General features: G+C 48.6%; 1 protein-coding gene across 4 annotated transcripts in view; it reads right to left on the bottom strand.

The window, feature by feature from the left end:
* The window catches only part of LOC139239121 (BRD4-interacting chromatin-remodeling complex-associated protein-like), a 111216-nt gene extending 102427 nt beyond the window's left edge, over nt 1-8789 (bottom strand). For 3 of the 4 annotated variants that reach the window (XM_070867660.1, XM_070867663.1, XM_070867666.1), the window contains exon 1: nt 476-562. The gene's annotated coding sequence lies outside the window, so the exon portion shown is untranslated. Of the gene's footprint in view, nt 1-475; nt 563-8769 lie in introns of those variants that run through there. The other variant, XM_070867661.1, reaches the window with a different exon arrangement.
* Nucleotides 8790-15101: the final 6312 nt, after the last annotated feature.

Below are 15101 nucleotides of genomic sequence, written 5' to 3'. Positions count from 1 at the left end.
GGGGAAGAGCGAGGAGGGGGCGGGAGGAGGGCAGGAGGGGGAGTGCCCCCAATGAGCGGCTGAGCTAGCTGGGGCCATGGAACGCGGAGACATGTATCAAGGTTCTATCCGCATGTATCCCAATAAAGGAGCTACATTGTAGCCGGCCCTGGCCCGGGAGGGCAGCAGCGACGGGCTGTGTTTTCACACAATGCTGCGGGGTGGGGGTTAAATGAAGGAACATTAAAGGTGGTTTGGGGAGGGGGGGGGGAATAGAGTGGGTGTTTTTTTTTTAAAAAAGAGAAAAAGGATAATGGTAGATTTTTTCTGTGCCTGGGACTGTTGTTGTTTTTCTCTCTCGCTCCTTGTCTGTCTGTGGACGGGATTTCAGGGAATGGAGGGAGAGAGTGTGTGAAAGGGGCGGGTGGGTGAAGAGAGAAAATAAAAGAGGGGAAAGACATTGAGGAGAGATTAGTAATGCTGGAAAGGAACTCACCGTCATGAAGAGCGCCTGCCTAACGGGGTTTCCTCGCCATCACACCAGGGGCTAACATGACTGTAGGGAGGTCAACAACAACAGCTGTTCCTGGACTCTCCTGAGCAGAAATACCCAGAGCAAACCCCCAGCCCCCTCTCCCCCTCACATGGCAGCACAAAAATACCCCACTCCCACTGTTGCAAAAAATATCCCCTTGCTGCCCACTTGTATTTTAATTGCACTTTTCCCCCTCTTCCTGCACTCCCTCTCCTCCCCCTCGGCCTGATTTTAAAAGCCAGCCCTTGGTCCAAAGTGCGTGGGTTGCAAACTCCACGGTCCCCGCTCTTTGCTGATTTTCTTTCAATTTTATTTGCCTTTTTTTTTTCCCCCAAAAAATTAAAAGTCAAGGCAGATTTCTGGTCGCCGCCAAGCCAGGGGTCCTCCGGGTGCCAAATCAATAGCTGATGGCCGCCCCTGATTGGCCAACGGCGTCCTGGGATTGGCCAATGGCCTCCTCGGATTGGCTCCCGTCCGCCTCCCGTTGGCTGCTGAGCCAGCGGGCTGAGGGCGTCCTCCGATTGGCCAATGGCGTCCTCCGCTTGGCCGCTAGCCGCCTCTGATTGGCTGCTGATCCGAGACGCTGAATGCATCCCTCTTGTTGGTTGATGCTCAGCCCCCCTCTCCCAATTGGCCAATGGTCACCTTTCTTTAGCCAATAGTCACCTCCGATTGCCTGATGAGCCCGAGGCCGACGGCCGGCTTCCATTGGCTGACGCAAGTACAAGTGGTGCCCTGTCAATAAGCAGTGGGGCGTGGCCGCTGTGTCTGATTGGACGGTTGATACTGATTGACGGGCCCTGGATAATTATGCATGAGCAGTGGGCGGGGCGGGCAAAGTAGACAGGCACGCTGATTGGCTGTATTTGAAATCCTGGGTGTCCCAGGATTGGGCTGTGTCTAATTGTGTCTAAAGTGTAAAGCAAGTGGGAAAGAGACAGAACAGTAATACAGAGGCTGCCTGCAGCTAATGAGAGATCAGAGCAGTCCCTGTGCCCTCTCCCCTCCTGGGCTGCACTTCCTCCCTGCTCATAATGTCACTTCAAAGCTCATTAAACATACAGCAAAACCTGCACCTACCGCGGTGCCTTGTTACAGTTCAACACAGTTAACATCATGGATTATATCGAGTGTACGGCACAGAAAGGGGAATAGATAGGTGTTTCTGCGGCCGCAACCGAGACTCCAGGATGGTATGTTGCCTCCCTGGTGCAAGGGTCAAGGATGTCTCGGAGCGGGTGAAGGACATTCTAAAAAGGAAGGGTGAACAACCAGTTGTCGTGGTGCACATTGGTACCAACGACATAGGTAAAAAAAGGGATGAGGTCCTACGAAACGAATTTAAGGAGCTAGGAGCTAAATTAAAAACTAGGACCTCAAAAGTAGTAATCTCGGGATTGCTACCAGTGCCACGTGCTAGTCAGAGTAGGAATCGTAGGATAGCGCAGATGAATACGTGGCTTGAGCAGTGGTGCAGCAGGGAGGGATTCAAATTCCTGGGGCATTGGAACCGGTTCTGGGGGAGGTGGGACCAGTACAAACCGGACGGTCTGCACCTGGGCAGGACCGGAACCAATGTCCTAGGGGGAGTTGGGGAGGAGTTAAACTAATATGGCAGGGGGATGGGAACCAATGCAGGGAGACAAAGGGAAACAAAAAGGAGGCAAAAGCAAAAGACAGAAAGGAGATGAGGAAAAGTGGAGGGCAGAGAAACCCAAGGCAAAGAACAAAAAGGGCCACTGTACAGCAAAATTCTAAAAGGACAAAGGGTGTTAAAAAAACAAGCCTGAAGGCTTTGTGTCTTAATGCAAGGAGTATCTGCAATAAGGTGGATGAATTAACTGTGCAAATGGATGTTAACAAATATGATGTGATTGGGATTACGGAGACATGGCTCCAGGATGATCAGGGCTGGGAACTCAACATCCAGGGGTATTCAACATTCAGGAAGGATAGAATAAAAGGAAAAGGAGGTGGGGTAGCATTGCTGGTTAAAGAGGAGATTAATGCAATAGTTAGGAAAGACATTAGCTTGGATGATGTGGAATCTATATGGGTAGAGCTGCAGAACACCAAAGGGCAAAAAACGTTAGTGGGAGTTGTGTACAGACCTTCAAACAGTAGTAGTGATGTTGGGGAGCGCATCAAACAGGAAATTAGGGGTGCATGCAATAAAGGTGCAGCAGTTATAATGGGTGACTTTAATATGCACATAGATTGGGCTAGCCAAACTGGAAGCAATACGGTGGAGGAAGATTTCCTGGAGTGCATAAGGGATGGTTTTCTAGACCAATATGTCGAGGAACCAACTAGGGGGGAGGCCATCTTAGACTGGGTGTTGTGTAATGAGAGAGGATTAATTAGCAATCTCATTGTGCGAGGCCCCTTGGGGAAGAGTGACCATAATATGGTGGAATTCTGCATTAGGATGGAGAATGAAACAGTTAATTCAGGGACCATGGTCCAAAACTTAAAGAAGGGTAACTTTGAAGGTATGAGGCGGGAATTGGCTAGGATAGATTGGCGAATGATACTTAAGGGGTTGACTGTGGATGGGCAATGGCAGACATTTAGAGACCGCATGGATGAACTACAACAATTGTACATTCCTGTCTGGCGTAAAAATAAAAAAGGGAAGGTGGCTCAACCGTGGCTATCAAGGGAAATCAGGGATAGTATTAAAGCCAAGGAAGTGGCGTACAAATTGGCCAGAAATAGCAGGGAACCCGGGGACTGGGAGAAATTTAGATCTCAGCAGAGGAGGACAAAGGGTTTGATTAGGGCAGGGAAAATGGAGTACGAGAAGAAGCTTGCAGGGAACATTAAGGCGGCTTGCAAAAGTTTCTATAGATATGTAAAGAGAAAAAGGTTAGTAAAGACAAACGTCGGTCCCCTGCAGTCAGAATCAGGGGAAGTCATAATGGGGAACAAAGAAATGGCAGACCAATTGAACAAGTACTTTGGTTCGGTATTCACTAAGGAGGACACAAACAACCTTCCGGATATAAAAGGGGTCAGAGGGTCTATTAAGGAGGAGGAACTGAGGGAAATCCTTATTAGTCAGGAAATGGTGTTGGGGAAATTGATGGGATTGAAGGCCGATAAATCCCCACGACCTGATGGACTGCATCCCAGAGTACTTAAGGAGGTGGCCTTGGAAATAGCGGATGCATTGACAGTCATTTTCCAACATTCCATTGACTCTGGATCAGTTCCTATCGAGTGGAGGGTAGCCAATGTAACCCCACTTTTTAAAAAAGGAGGGAGAGAGAAAACAGGGAATTATAGTCCGGTCAGCCTGACATCGGTAGTGGGTAAAATGATGGAATCAATTATTAAGGATGTCATAGCAGCGCATTTGGAAAAAGGTGACATGATAGGTCCAAGTCAGCATGGATTTGTGAAAGGGAAATCATACTTGACAAACCTTCTGGAATTTTTTGAGGATGTTTCCAGTAAAGTGGACAAGGGAGAACCAGTTGATGTGGTATATTTGGACTTTCAGAAGGCTTTCGACAAGGTCCCACACAAGAGATTAATGTGCAAAGTTAAAGCACATGGGATTGGGGGTAGTGTGCTGACGTGGATTGAGAACTAGTTGGCAGACAGGAAGCAAAGAGTAGGAGTAAATGGGTACTTTTCAGAATGGCAGGCAGTGACTAGTGGGGTACCGCAAGGTTCTGTGCTGGGGCCCCTGCTGTTTACATTGTACATTAATGATTTAGACGAGGGGTTTAAATGTAGTATCTCCAAATTTGCGGATGACACTAAGTTGGGTGGCAGTGTGAGCTGCGAGGAGGATGCTATGAGGCTGCAGAGTGACTTGGATAGGTTAGGTGAGTGGGCAAATGCATGGCAGATGAAGTATAATGTGAATAAATGTGAGGTTATCCACTTTGGTGGTAAAAACAGAGAGACAGACTATTATCTGAATGGTGACAGATTAGGAAAAGGGGAGGTGCAATGAGACCTGGGTGTCATGGTACATCAGTCATTGAAGGTTGGCATGCAGGTACAGCAGGCGGTTAAGAAAGCAAATGGCATGTTGGCCTTCATAGCGAGGGGATTTGAGTACAGGGGCAGGGAGGTGTTGCTACAGTTGTACAGGGCCTTGGTGAGGCCACACCTGGAGTATTGTGTACAGTTTTAGTCTCCTAACTTGAGGAAGGACATTCTTGCTATTGAGGGAGTGCAGCGAAGATTCACCAGACTGATTCCCGGGATGGTGGGACTGACCTATCAAGAAAGACTGGATCAACTGGACTTGTATTCACTGGAGTTCAGAAGAATGAGAGGGGACCTCATAGAAACGTTTAAAATTCTGATGGGTTTAGACAGGTTAGATGCAGGAAGAATGTTCCCAATGTTGGGGAAGTCCAGAACCAGGGGTCACAGCCTAAGGATAAGGGGTAAGCCATTTAGGACCGAGATGAGGAGAAACTTCTTCACCCAGAGAGTGGTGAACCTGTGGAATTCTCTACCACAGAAAGTAGTTGAGGCCAATTCACTAAATATATTCAAAAGAGAGTTAGATGAAGTCCTTACTACTCGGGGGATCAAGAGGTATGGCGAGAAAGCAGGAATGGGGTACTGAAGTTGCATGTTCAGCCATGAACTCATTGAATGGCGGTGCAGGCTAGAAGGGCTGAATGGCCTACTCCTGCACCTATTTTCTATGAAACAGCCCAGCAAGTCCGTGCCAGTGTTTATGCTCCACACGAGCCTCCTCCCACCCCTCTTCATCTCACCCCATGAGCATATCTGCAATACACTTGGAGTCATCCTCGACTCCGAAACACTGCCTATGAAGATGATGATGAATACACTTGGGTAGGACAACGGAATGGTTCAGTAGCTCGGCCGTACATGCCAAGGCTTCCGATGAATCCCGTAGGTGCGGCCGTGATTGTCCCGATCCCGAACAGTGACTCAGCACACTACCCGTGTACCTGTGCGAATCACCGCCGCCGTTGCTGTGGATACAGACGTTTCTGCATGAGCATTAAAGGTAAAACATCGCAAAAATTCAGATTAGGTGTTACAAATTCTTAAACTTGTCCACTCGAAGGTTGAACACTTCGTGTCTTTCCGTGTCTGCCCCCCCAGTCATCAAGATCCACGGTGCGGCCCTGGACAACGTGGACCATTTCCCATACCTCAGGAGCCTCTTATCAACAAAGGCAGGCATTGACGGCGAGATCCAACACTGCCTCCAGTGCGCCAGTGCAGCCTTCGGCCGCCTGAGGAAAAGAGTGTTCGAAGACCAGACCCTCAAATCAGCCACCAAGCTCATGGTCTACAGGGCTGTAGTAATACCCACCCTACTGTATGGCTCAGAGACATGGACCATGTACAGTAGACTCCTCAAGTCACTGGAGAAATACCACCAATGATGTCTTTGCAAGATCCTACTGGGAGGACAGATTCACCAACATTAATGTCCAACATGCTGGCCAACATCCCCAGCATTGAAGCACTGACCACACTTGATCAGCTCCGCTGGGCAGGCCACATTGTCCGCATGCCAGACACAAGACTCCCAAAGCAAGCGCTCCTTCAGGGCAAAAGAGCCAAAGGTGGGAAGAGGAAATGTTACAAGGACACCCTCAAAGCCTCCCTGATAAAGTGCAACATCCCCACTGACACCTAGGAGTCCCTGGCCAAAGACCGCCCGAAGTAGAGGAAGTGCATCCGGGAGGGCGCTGAGCACCTTGAGTGTCATCACCGAGAGCATGCAAAAATCAAGCGCAGGCAGCGGAAAGAGCGTGCGGCAAACCAGTCCCACCCTCCCCTTCCCTCAACCACTGTCTGTCCTACCTGTGACAGCGACTGTGGTTTTCGTATTGGACTGTTCAGCCATCTCAGGACTCATTTTAAGAGTGAAAGCAAGTCTTCCTCGATTCCGAGGGACTGCCTATGATGATGATGACTTTCTGTGATCCCTGAAAATGCCTTTGTGATCCCATCCTCATCGCCATTATGTAATAATATCCCTCTATTCCCTTCTCCTTCATGTGTTTATCCAGCTTCCCCTTTAAATGCATCGATACTATTCGCCTCAACTCCTCCCTGTGGCAGTGAGTTCCACATTCTCACCACTCTCTGGGTAAAGAAGTTTCTCCTGAATTCCTTAATAGATTTATTCGTGACCAACGTTCCCGTGAAGTGGCGCAGTGGTCCGGAGGTCCCGCACAAGCCGGTCGCCGGCTTTCGAATGGTAAAACCCGTGCATCCGCGAAAATTTGAATGGTCCGCGCAGCCGGTTAAAGTGGCCGCACACCAAAAGAATAACAAGAGGGAACATTGTTAGTGGCTGTCTTGTATTTATGGCACCTAGTTTTGGTCTTCCCCACCAGTGGAAAAATCTTCTCTAACCTATCATAAGTGTAGTTAACCGTTCTGTTGACAGTTGCAGAAGCCATTTTGCACCAGGAACATGCATTTATCTCGTGCTTCACTCTCTGTAAACGTGAGCTCATCCAAATCGCTGTTAACCTGCAGGCTAACTCGCACCAAGTCCCGTTCACCCATCACCTCTGTGCTCGCTGACCTCCAGTGGCTCCCAGTCTGGCAACCAATCTTCCCTTTAATTTATTTTTGGGTGTGCGGAACACTAAAGGGAACATTGCTGACAACGCCACAATTTTAAAATGCCCATCCTCGTGTTCTCCTCGCCACCACCACTCCCCATCTCTGTAACCTCTTTCAGCTTACAACTCTCCGAGAAATCGGAGTTCCTACGATCCTGACCTCTTGTAAGACTCTGATTCCCATCGGCCCACCATTGGTGGCCGTGCCTTCAGCTGCCTGGGCCCCAAGCTCTGGAACTCCCTCCCTAAACCTCTCCATCTTTCCACAACTCCTCCTTTAAGACTCCTTAAAATCTACCTCTGTGGCCACCTGTCCTAATGTCTCCTTCTTTGGCTCGGTGTCAATTTTTGTCTCAAAACAGTCCTGTGAAGCAGCTCAGGATGGTTTACTACATAAATGATGGTGTTATATAAGTGCAAGTTGTTATCACATCATCGGGATCTTTCAAAGCATCTCAGAGTTAATTAGTCACTTTTGACGACAAACATAGCAGCCAATCTGCACACAGCAACATCGCATTAGCTGTAATGTGACGAAAGATCACTTTATCTATTTTGGTGGTATTTTTGGCCAAGATGCCTTGCTGTTCTTTGAACAACACTATTCACCTAATCACCGTTACAGGTAGAAGGAGCTTGGTTTCACATCTCATTCAAAAGCCAGCAGCTCCAGCAATACACTCCCTTACTGAAGTATCGACCTAGATTATCTGGTCGAGCTCTTGAGTAAGGCTTGGACCCACAACCTTCTGACTCAGAGGTTAGAGTGCTGCCAACTGAATCACAACAACAACTGGTATTTATATAGCACCTTTAATACAGTGAAACGTCCCAGGGAGCTTCACAGGAGTGCTACAAAACAATATTTGACACCGACCTGCATAAGGAGAAATTAGGGCAGATGGCCAAAAGCTTGGTCAAAGAGGTAGGTTTTATTGAGCATCTTAAAGGAGGAGAGAGAGGTAGAGAGGTGGAGAGGTTTAGGGAGGGAGTTCCAGAGCTTGGGGCCCAGGCAGCTGGAGGCACGGCCACCGATGGTGGAGCGAAGAAAATCGGAGAGGCGCAAGAGGACAGAATTAGAGGAGTGCAGAGATCTCAGAGGGTTGTAGGACTGGAGGAAATGACAGAGATAGGGAGGGGCGAGGCCATGGAGGGAGTTGAAAACAAATATGAGAATTTTAAAATCAAGGCATTGCCGGACCGAGAGCTAATGTAGGTCAGGGAGCACAGTGGCGATGGGTGAACCAGACTTGGTGTGAGTTAGGACACGGGCAGCCGAGGTTTGGATGACCTCAAGTTTACATAGTCACGGGCTAAGAAGGAAAAATAAACAGATAAATGGCACTATTTGCTCCCTACTCTCCGGAAGGGACTGTTTTATATGAGGCAGAGGTCCTCCCTCACTAGCATGGATGCACTGAGGGCATTGTACCAACTGACTGGGGGGGGGCACCAACATCAGTGTAGACTGAGATTTCACACTATTATCTATACAGCATTTGTGGGGGAGACAATTAGCGGATTTTCAAACTTCCCGTGCTCTGCGGTGTTGTCCCATCACTCAGTGTGTGCGCATTAAATTATGTCACAGGCCCTCACTCCGTGGGACAGGACTGGAGTCGGAATGAGAAAGAGCAAGATGATGAGGCGAGTTTTGTTACTTACGACTCTCTGCCATGGATGAATCAGAATGGGAGTTTTCTGCCAGCTTAGGAACAGGCCTGGCATCTGCACCCTCTCCTGACACTGTTACCTGCCTGGAGGCTTTTTGCAGCATCAATTTAAAACAGAAACATACCATCACCTGGAAGAAAACAGAACAGTGGTTATGTCACTGGACCAATAATCCAGAGGCCTGGACTAATGATCTGGAGACCAGAGTTCAAATCCCACCCCGGGCAGCTGGGGAATTTAAATTCAGTTAATTAAATAAATCTGGAACTAAAAAGCCAGTGACAGTAATGGTGACCATGAAACTAACAGATTGTCGTAAAAACCCAACTGCTTCACTAATGTCCTTTAGGGAAGGAAATCTGTCATCCTTACCTGGTCAGGCTGATACATGATTCCATGTGGTTGTGATTGATGCTTAACTGCCCTCGGAAGCCACTCAAGTTATACCAAATCGCTACAACAAAGTTAGCACTGTGGGAGTACCTTCCCCACATGGACTGCAGCAGTTCAAGAAGGTACTTTGCGGGTAATTCGGGATGGGCAATAAATGCTGGCCTTGCCAGCGACACCCACATCCTGTGAATAAATAAATAACATTATTCTTAAAGAAAATAGTATACAGTTTATTCCTTCTGCGAGCATGACTGATACTTTGAGCTTGGTGTATATTACAACGAACTAACCAGCTGAGCTAACTTGCCAATGCTCAAATGTATTGCGGCTAACAGTGGCACTTGTAGTGTTTGCTTGCAATGTACACAAGTATACACAAGATCAGCTGGGGCTCAGTGGGAGCACACTTGCCTCTGAATCAGAAGGTTGTTGGGTTCAAGTCCCACTCCAGAGACTTGAGCACAAAATCTGTCTGACACTCCCAGTGCATTGAATTACATCGAGTGTACAGCACAGAAACAGGTCATTTGACCCAGCGGGTCTATACATCTGTTTATGCTGCTAAGTTCCCGGTTGAATTTATTCATGACTATCTTATATTCAGGGCTCCTAAGTCAGTGCTGCACTATCAGATGTGCCTTCTTTCAGATGAGACATTATCCCGCAACCAATATCACTAAAATGTAATATCTGGTCATTAAGAACATAAGAATTAGGAGCCCCCCCAGACAGCAATGTGATAATAATTCAGGGTCGGCCATTTAGGACTGATGGAGAAATTTCTTCACTCAATCTTCGGAATTCTCTGGCCCACAGGACTATGGATCAATAAGATCATGGCTGATTTTCTACCTGAACTCCACTTTCCTGCACTATTCCCATATCCCTTGATTCCCTTAATATTAAAAAATCAACTCAGTGACTGAGCCTCCATAGTCCTGTGGGCCAGAGAATTCCAAAGATTGAGTGAAGAAATTTCTCCATCAGTCCTAAATGGCCGACGCTGAATTATTATCACATTGCTGTCTGTGGGAGCTTGCTGTGCTTAAATTGCCCGGTGTGCATCCTACGTTACAACAGTGACTACACTTCAAAATGATTTCATTGACTGTGAAGTGGTTTAGGACATTGAGTGCTATATAAATGAAAGTCTTTCTTTACTCTGCAGTGCTGCACTTCTGCAGAAAAAGGCATGATTGGTGATTCCAGGCTTAATGCAGCACGTAAAATATCTCATCAGTATGAGGCTCTATCAGTGTCAGCTATGGCTCAGTGGGCAGCTTTCTCGCCTCTGAGTCAGAAGGTTGCAGGTTCAAGACCCGCTCCAGAGACTCGAGCACAAAAATCTCGGCTGACACTCTACTGCCATGCTGAGGGAGTAATACACTATTGGAGGTGCCATCTTTCGGATGGGATGTTAAATCGAGGCCCCATCTGCCCTCTCAGGTGAATGTTAAAAGATCCCACAGCTACTATTTGAAGAAGAGCAGTGTCCTGGCCAATATTTATCCCTCAATCAACATCATTAAAACAGATGATCTGGTCATTATCACATTGCTGTTTGTGGAAGCTTGCTGTGTGCAAATTGACTCCCCCTGGTCTTCTTTAAAATAGTGCCATAGGATCTTTTACATCCACCTGAGAGGGCAGACGGAGCCTGGAGTTGTCTCATTTGAAAGACGGCACCTTCAATCCTTCAGCACTGCCCCTCCGACAGTGTGGCGCTCTCTCAGTACTGCCATTCCGACAGTGCGGCGTTCCCTCAGTACTGCCCCTCCGACAGTGTGGCGCTCTCTCAGTACTGCCCCTCCGACAGTGCGGCGCTCCCTCAGTACTGCCCCTCCGACAGTGCAGCGCTCCATCAGTACTGCCACTCCGACAGTGTGACGCTCCCTCAGTACTGCCCCTCCGACAGTGCGGCGCTCCCTCAGTACTGCCCCTCCGACAGTGCGGCGCTCCATCAGTACTGCCCCTCCGACAGTGCAGTGCTCCCTCAGTACTGCCCCTCCGACAGTGCAGTGCTCCCTCAGTACTGCCCCTCCGACAGTGCAGCGCTCCCTCAGCACTGCCCCTCCGACAGTGCAGTGCTCCCTCAGTACTGCCCCTCCGACAGTGCAGTGCTCCCTCAGTACTGCCCCTCCGACAGTGCAGTGCTCCCTCAGTACTGCCCCTCCGACAGTGCGGCGCTCCCTCAGTACTGCCCCTCCGATAGTGCAGTGCTCCCTCAGTACTGCCCCTCCGACAGTGCAGCGCTCCCTCAGTATTGCACTGGGAGCGTCAGCCTGGATTTTGTGCTCAAGTCTCTGGAGTGAGGCTTGAACCCATAATCTTCTAACTCAGAGGCGAAGGTGCTACCCACTGAGCCACGGCTAACACCTTTTTTTGTTCATTTATTGTCAGGATTTTCTGTCTTGCAACCAGAAATTGGTTTGCTGGTTTGGATCAGCAAATTTGTATGCAAGAATGTGAAAACCTTGGGCATGGATATTTTCCAGGGCTCACCATCTCTGCTGCTTTTCCAAGTTGCAATCACATTTTATTCTTGTATTGAGGCTTTTCTCTGGATAGTGTTCACCATTATTGCTGGCTCAGTCGCCAGGGAACGGGTTTGTAGACACTGAATGAACAACAGGCAAAGGAAGATGTAACGTAGAGCCCCCACTAGTGCTGCTCACCTAGTGCAACCGCTGATGTAAATACAATAAAAGGGTCATGTGACAAGTCACATGATGACAGTTTCCAGTAAGAGCCATCTTGTGTAATGTGTGTGTTTGTGATGTCGAAATAATATATCACAGAAAGAACTTAGATTTAAAGAAACAGAGGTCAACAATGTCTCTTGCATCTGGAGGCAGTTCCTATTCACTTCAGGGATTTATACAGCTCAAAGCATCGGGCTCCATCCACTTAGAAAGTGACATTTACAAGATGTTCGAGCAGGACTCAAGGATGACTCCCTACTGAGTAGAACAAACCCTCAACCCAATGCTTCATTGGAGATCAGGAACTGAAGCATGTAGGTGCCGAACCAATGCCACCTTGTTCTAGGCTGCAGACTATCTTTGGTCACACCGAGGCAAAGCTACAATAGGAACAGCTCAGGCCTTTCTCAGCAGCTCCCACCATATTGCTTCCAGTCCACCTTATCAATGGAACCCTACACCTGGAGCTTTGTCCCCATGGCCCACAATGGTGCATACCACGGAGACTGAGCGCCATATATACAATCTAAATCAACATTCCCATTGATTTTACAAAATCACACTTCCAGCAGGAAGCCAGGCCACCTGGAAGCTCCCATGATTTTCCGTCCATTATATTCCAGTGTGCAAGGCTGCCCGTTGGCAGTGTGCTTTGATAAAATTATCCCTAGCGTGTGCCATCACCGTGCACTGGCAAAGAAATGAGGCACCTTAAATTGTGTTCCGCATTCCCTTTGTGTCACATGATCACTAGACCTGAGTGAGTGAGGTCAACGGGAACTCATGCAGTGGTTCAACAAGGCCCACTATGGCCTTCTCAAGGGAAGTAGGGATAGGCAATGGGGGCGGAATTGCCCCGTTTTTTAGAGGCCCGTTAGCATCCTACTGGGGTGGAGGAGACTTTTCTGCTGGGGGAGGGGAGGCGCTACTGCCTCCCGGGAAATTGTCTGGGAGTTTGTGGAGACGTTGCCATGGCAGTGTCGTGCCCGTGGTTAGCTGCCCAGGCCGCTGCGCAACCGGCGGGCGATGGTGTGCGGCGACCCCTTACCGCCCCGCAGGGGAAATTGCCCCGCGGGCTGCGAGGTTGGCGCGAGTGGATGTCAATGCCAGGTTCGTGGGTTGGAAAGCTGGCCGACATCAGCTCTCGGGGCGCAACATAAGGGGAGGGCGCCAGCGCCCCGGGCCGCCATCTTTTTCAGATTGCCGGCTCGGCTCCAAGATGGTGGCCCTAGCGTGGTCCGAGCCGTCATTGGGCAGCCCGGCACACCGTCCCACGCTGCCCTGGTGGAGGCCATCAGAGGCATTGCAGAGTGCGCAGCAGCCCACCCCTTTAAGTAAAGAGGAGGGGCATTGGAGCATCCGCGTAGCGCTTGACTCACCTCCCCAGTCACACTGCGGGAGCCGCCCCCAAAGGAAATGGAGCACGCGAGATTGCGCTCCGCTTCCTTTGAGGGGCGGTAAGCCCAATTCAGCGGCGGAGGCGGCCCCAGATGCTTACCGCCCCCAATCGGGGCACTGGGCAAGTTCGCCCCCAATAAATGTTCCATGCCAGCATTGCTCACACCCCGAGAATAAATAACGGTTGAGGGATAAATATTGGCCGGGACACCACGAGAACTGCTCTCTTCCTCTTCCAATAGTGCCATGAGATCTTTTATGTCCGCTTGAGCAAAAGTCTGCATTTCCAGAAATGAACTACTCCCTCAGTGCTGCACAAAAGAGTCTGCCTTACATTGTAAAAATATTCGAATGAGGTTTGAACTCACGACCACCAGACTCAGAAGCAAGGATGCTATGATTGTGCCAAGAATGACACTTGTCAAGTAAATTTTTCTAACTAATTTAATTTACGCTAAACTTGTGTTTAAACCTTGAGCTAATTTACTTATCTTGCTTCTTCAGCTTCCCTGCCTCCGCTAGCCGCTGGAACTTCAGCAACTTTGAAAAGAAACTTCAAAATCAAGTAAAGATTTAGCAGACAAAAGCAAAATTATTAACGATTGAGCAGGTTATGTTAATCATAGAAATTTTTACGGCACAGAAGGAGGCCATTCGTGTCCGTACCGGCTGACAAAGACTTACCCAGCCTAATCCCACTTTCCAGCTCTCGGTCTGTAGGTTATGGTACTTTAAGTGCACATCCAAGTACTTTTTAAATGTGGTGAGGCATTCTGCCTCTACTACCCTTTCAGGCAGTGAGTTCCAGACTCCCACCACCCTCTGGGTGAAGAAATTTCCCCTCATATCTCCTCTGTACCTCCCCCCAATGAGACATCATTCGTCAGGAGACCCATGAGGCAGAGCATGTCTAGTGAAGTAAAGTCACGGGGTTAATAGTAATTGTCCTACTTCTACAATGTGTTAGGTTTAATCGTGATGCTGAAGATTAGGGATTGTTGAGGTACAAAACTCATGGGCAGCTAGGGTGCAGCATGTACCAGACTGATTCCTGGGTTGGAGGGATTGTCGTATGAGGAAAGATTAAGTAGACTAGGCCTACATTCTCTCGAGTTTAGAAGAATGAGAGGTGATCTCATTGAAACATACAAAATTCCTTACAGGGCTTGTCAGGGTAAATGTTTCTCCTGGCTGGGGAGTCTAGAACCAGGGCAATGTGGGATGGTGTGCCGAGCTGCACGATGACGGCCTGATCCACGCTAGGGCCGCCATCTTGGAACCGAGAGTCTCAGAATAAGGGTTGGCCATTTAGGACTGGGATGAGGAAAAATTTCTTCACTCAGAGGTTGGTGAATCTTTGGAATTCTCTGCCCCCGAGGGCTGTGGAGGCTCAGTCATTGAGTATATTCAAGGCTGAGATCGATAGATTTTTGGATATTAAAGGAATCAAGGGATATGGGGATAGTGTGGGAAAGTGGAGTTGAGGTCGAAGATCAGCCAAGATCTTATTGAATGGTGGAACAGGCTCAAGGGGCCGAATGGCCAACTCCTGCTCCTAATTCTTATGTTCTTATGTTTGTGACCAGTGCAGATTGTGATCAGACCTGAGCTTATGATTTGATGCTCCATAAAACCTACCCGTTTGACCAAGCTTTTGGTCACCTGCCCTAATATCTCCTTCTGTGGCTCGGTGTCAAATTTTCCTGTGAAGCGCCTTGGGATATTTTACTACGTTAAAGGCGCTATATAAATACAGGAAGTTGTAGGTTTATCCAGTTTTGCACGGTTTGCTTTTGTGTAGCAATCACCTCCTGCTCTAAGTTTATTTTG

The sequence above is a fragment of the Pristiophorus japonicus genome, chromosome 26, assembly GCF_044704955.1.
Source record: "Pristiophorus japonicus isolate sPriJap1 chromosome 26, sPriJap1.hap1, whole genome shotgun sequence".
NCBI classification, from domain to species: Eukaryota; Metazoa; Chordata; class Chondrichthyes; family Pristiophoridae; genus Pristiophorus; species Pristiophorus japonicus.
Note: the sequence above shows the minus strand (reverse complement) of the source record. Positions and strands in the feature narration are given on the sequence as shown.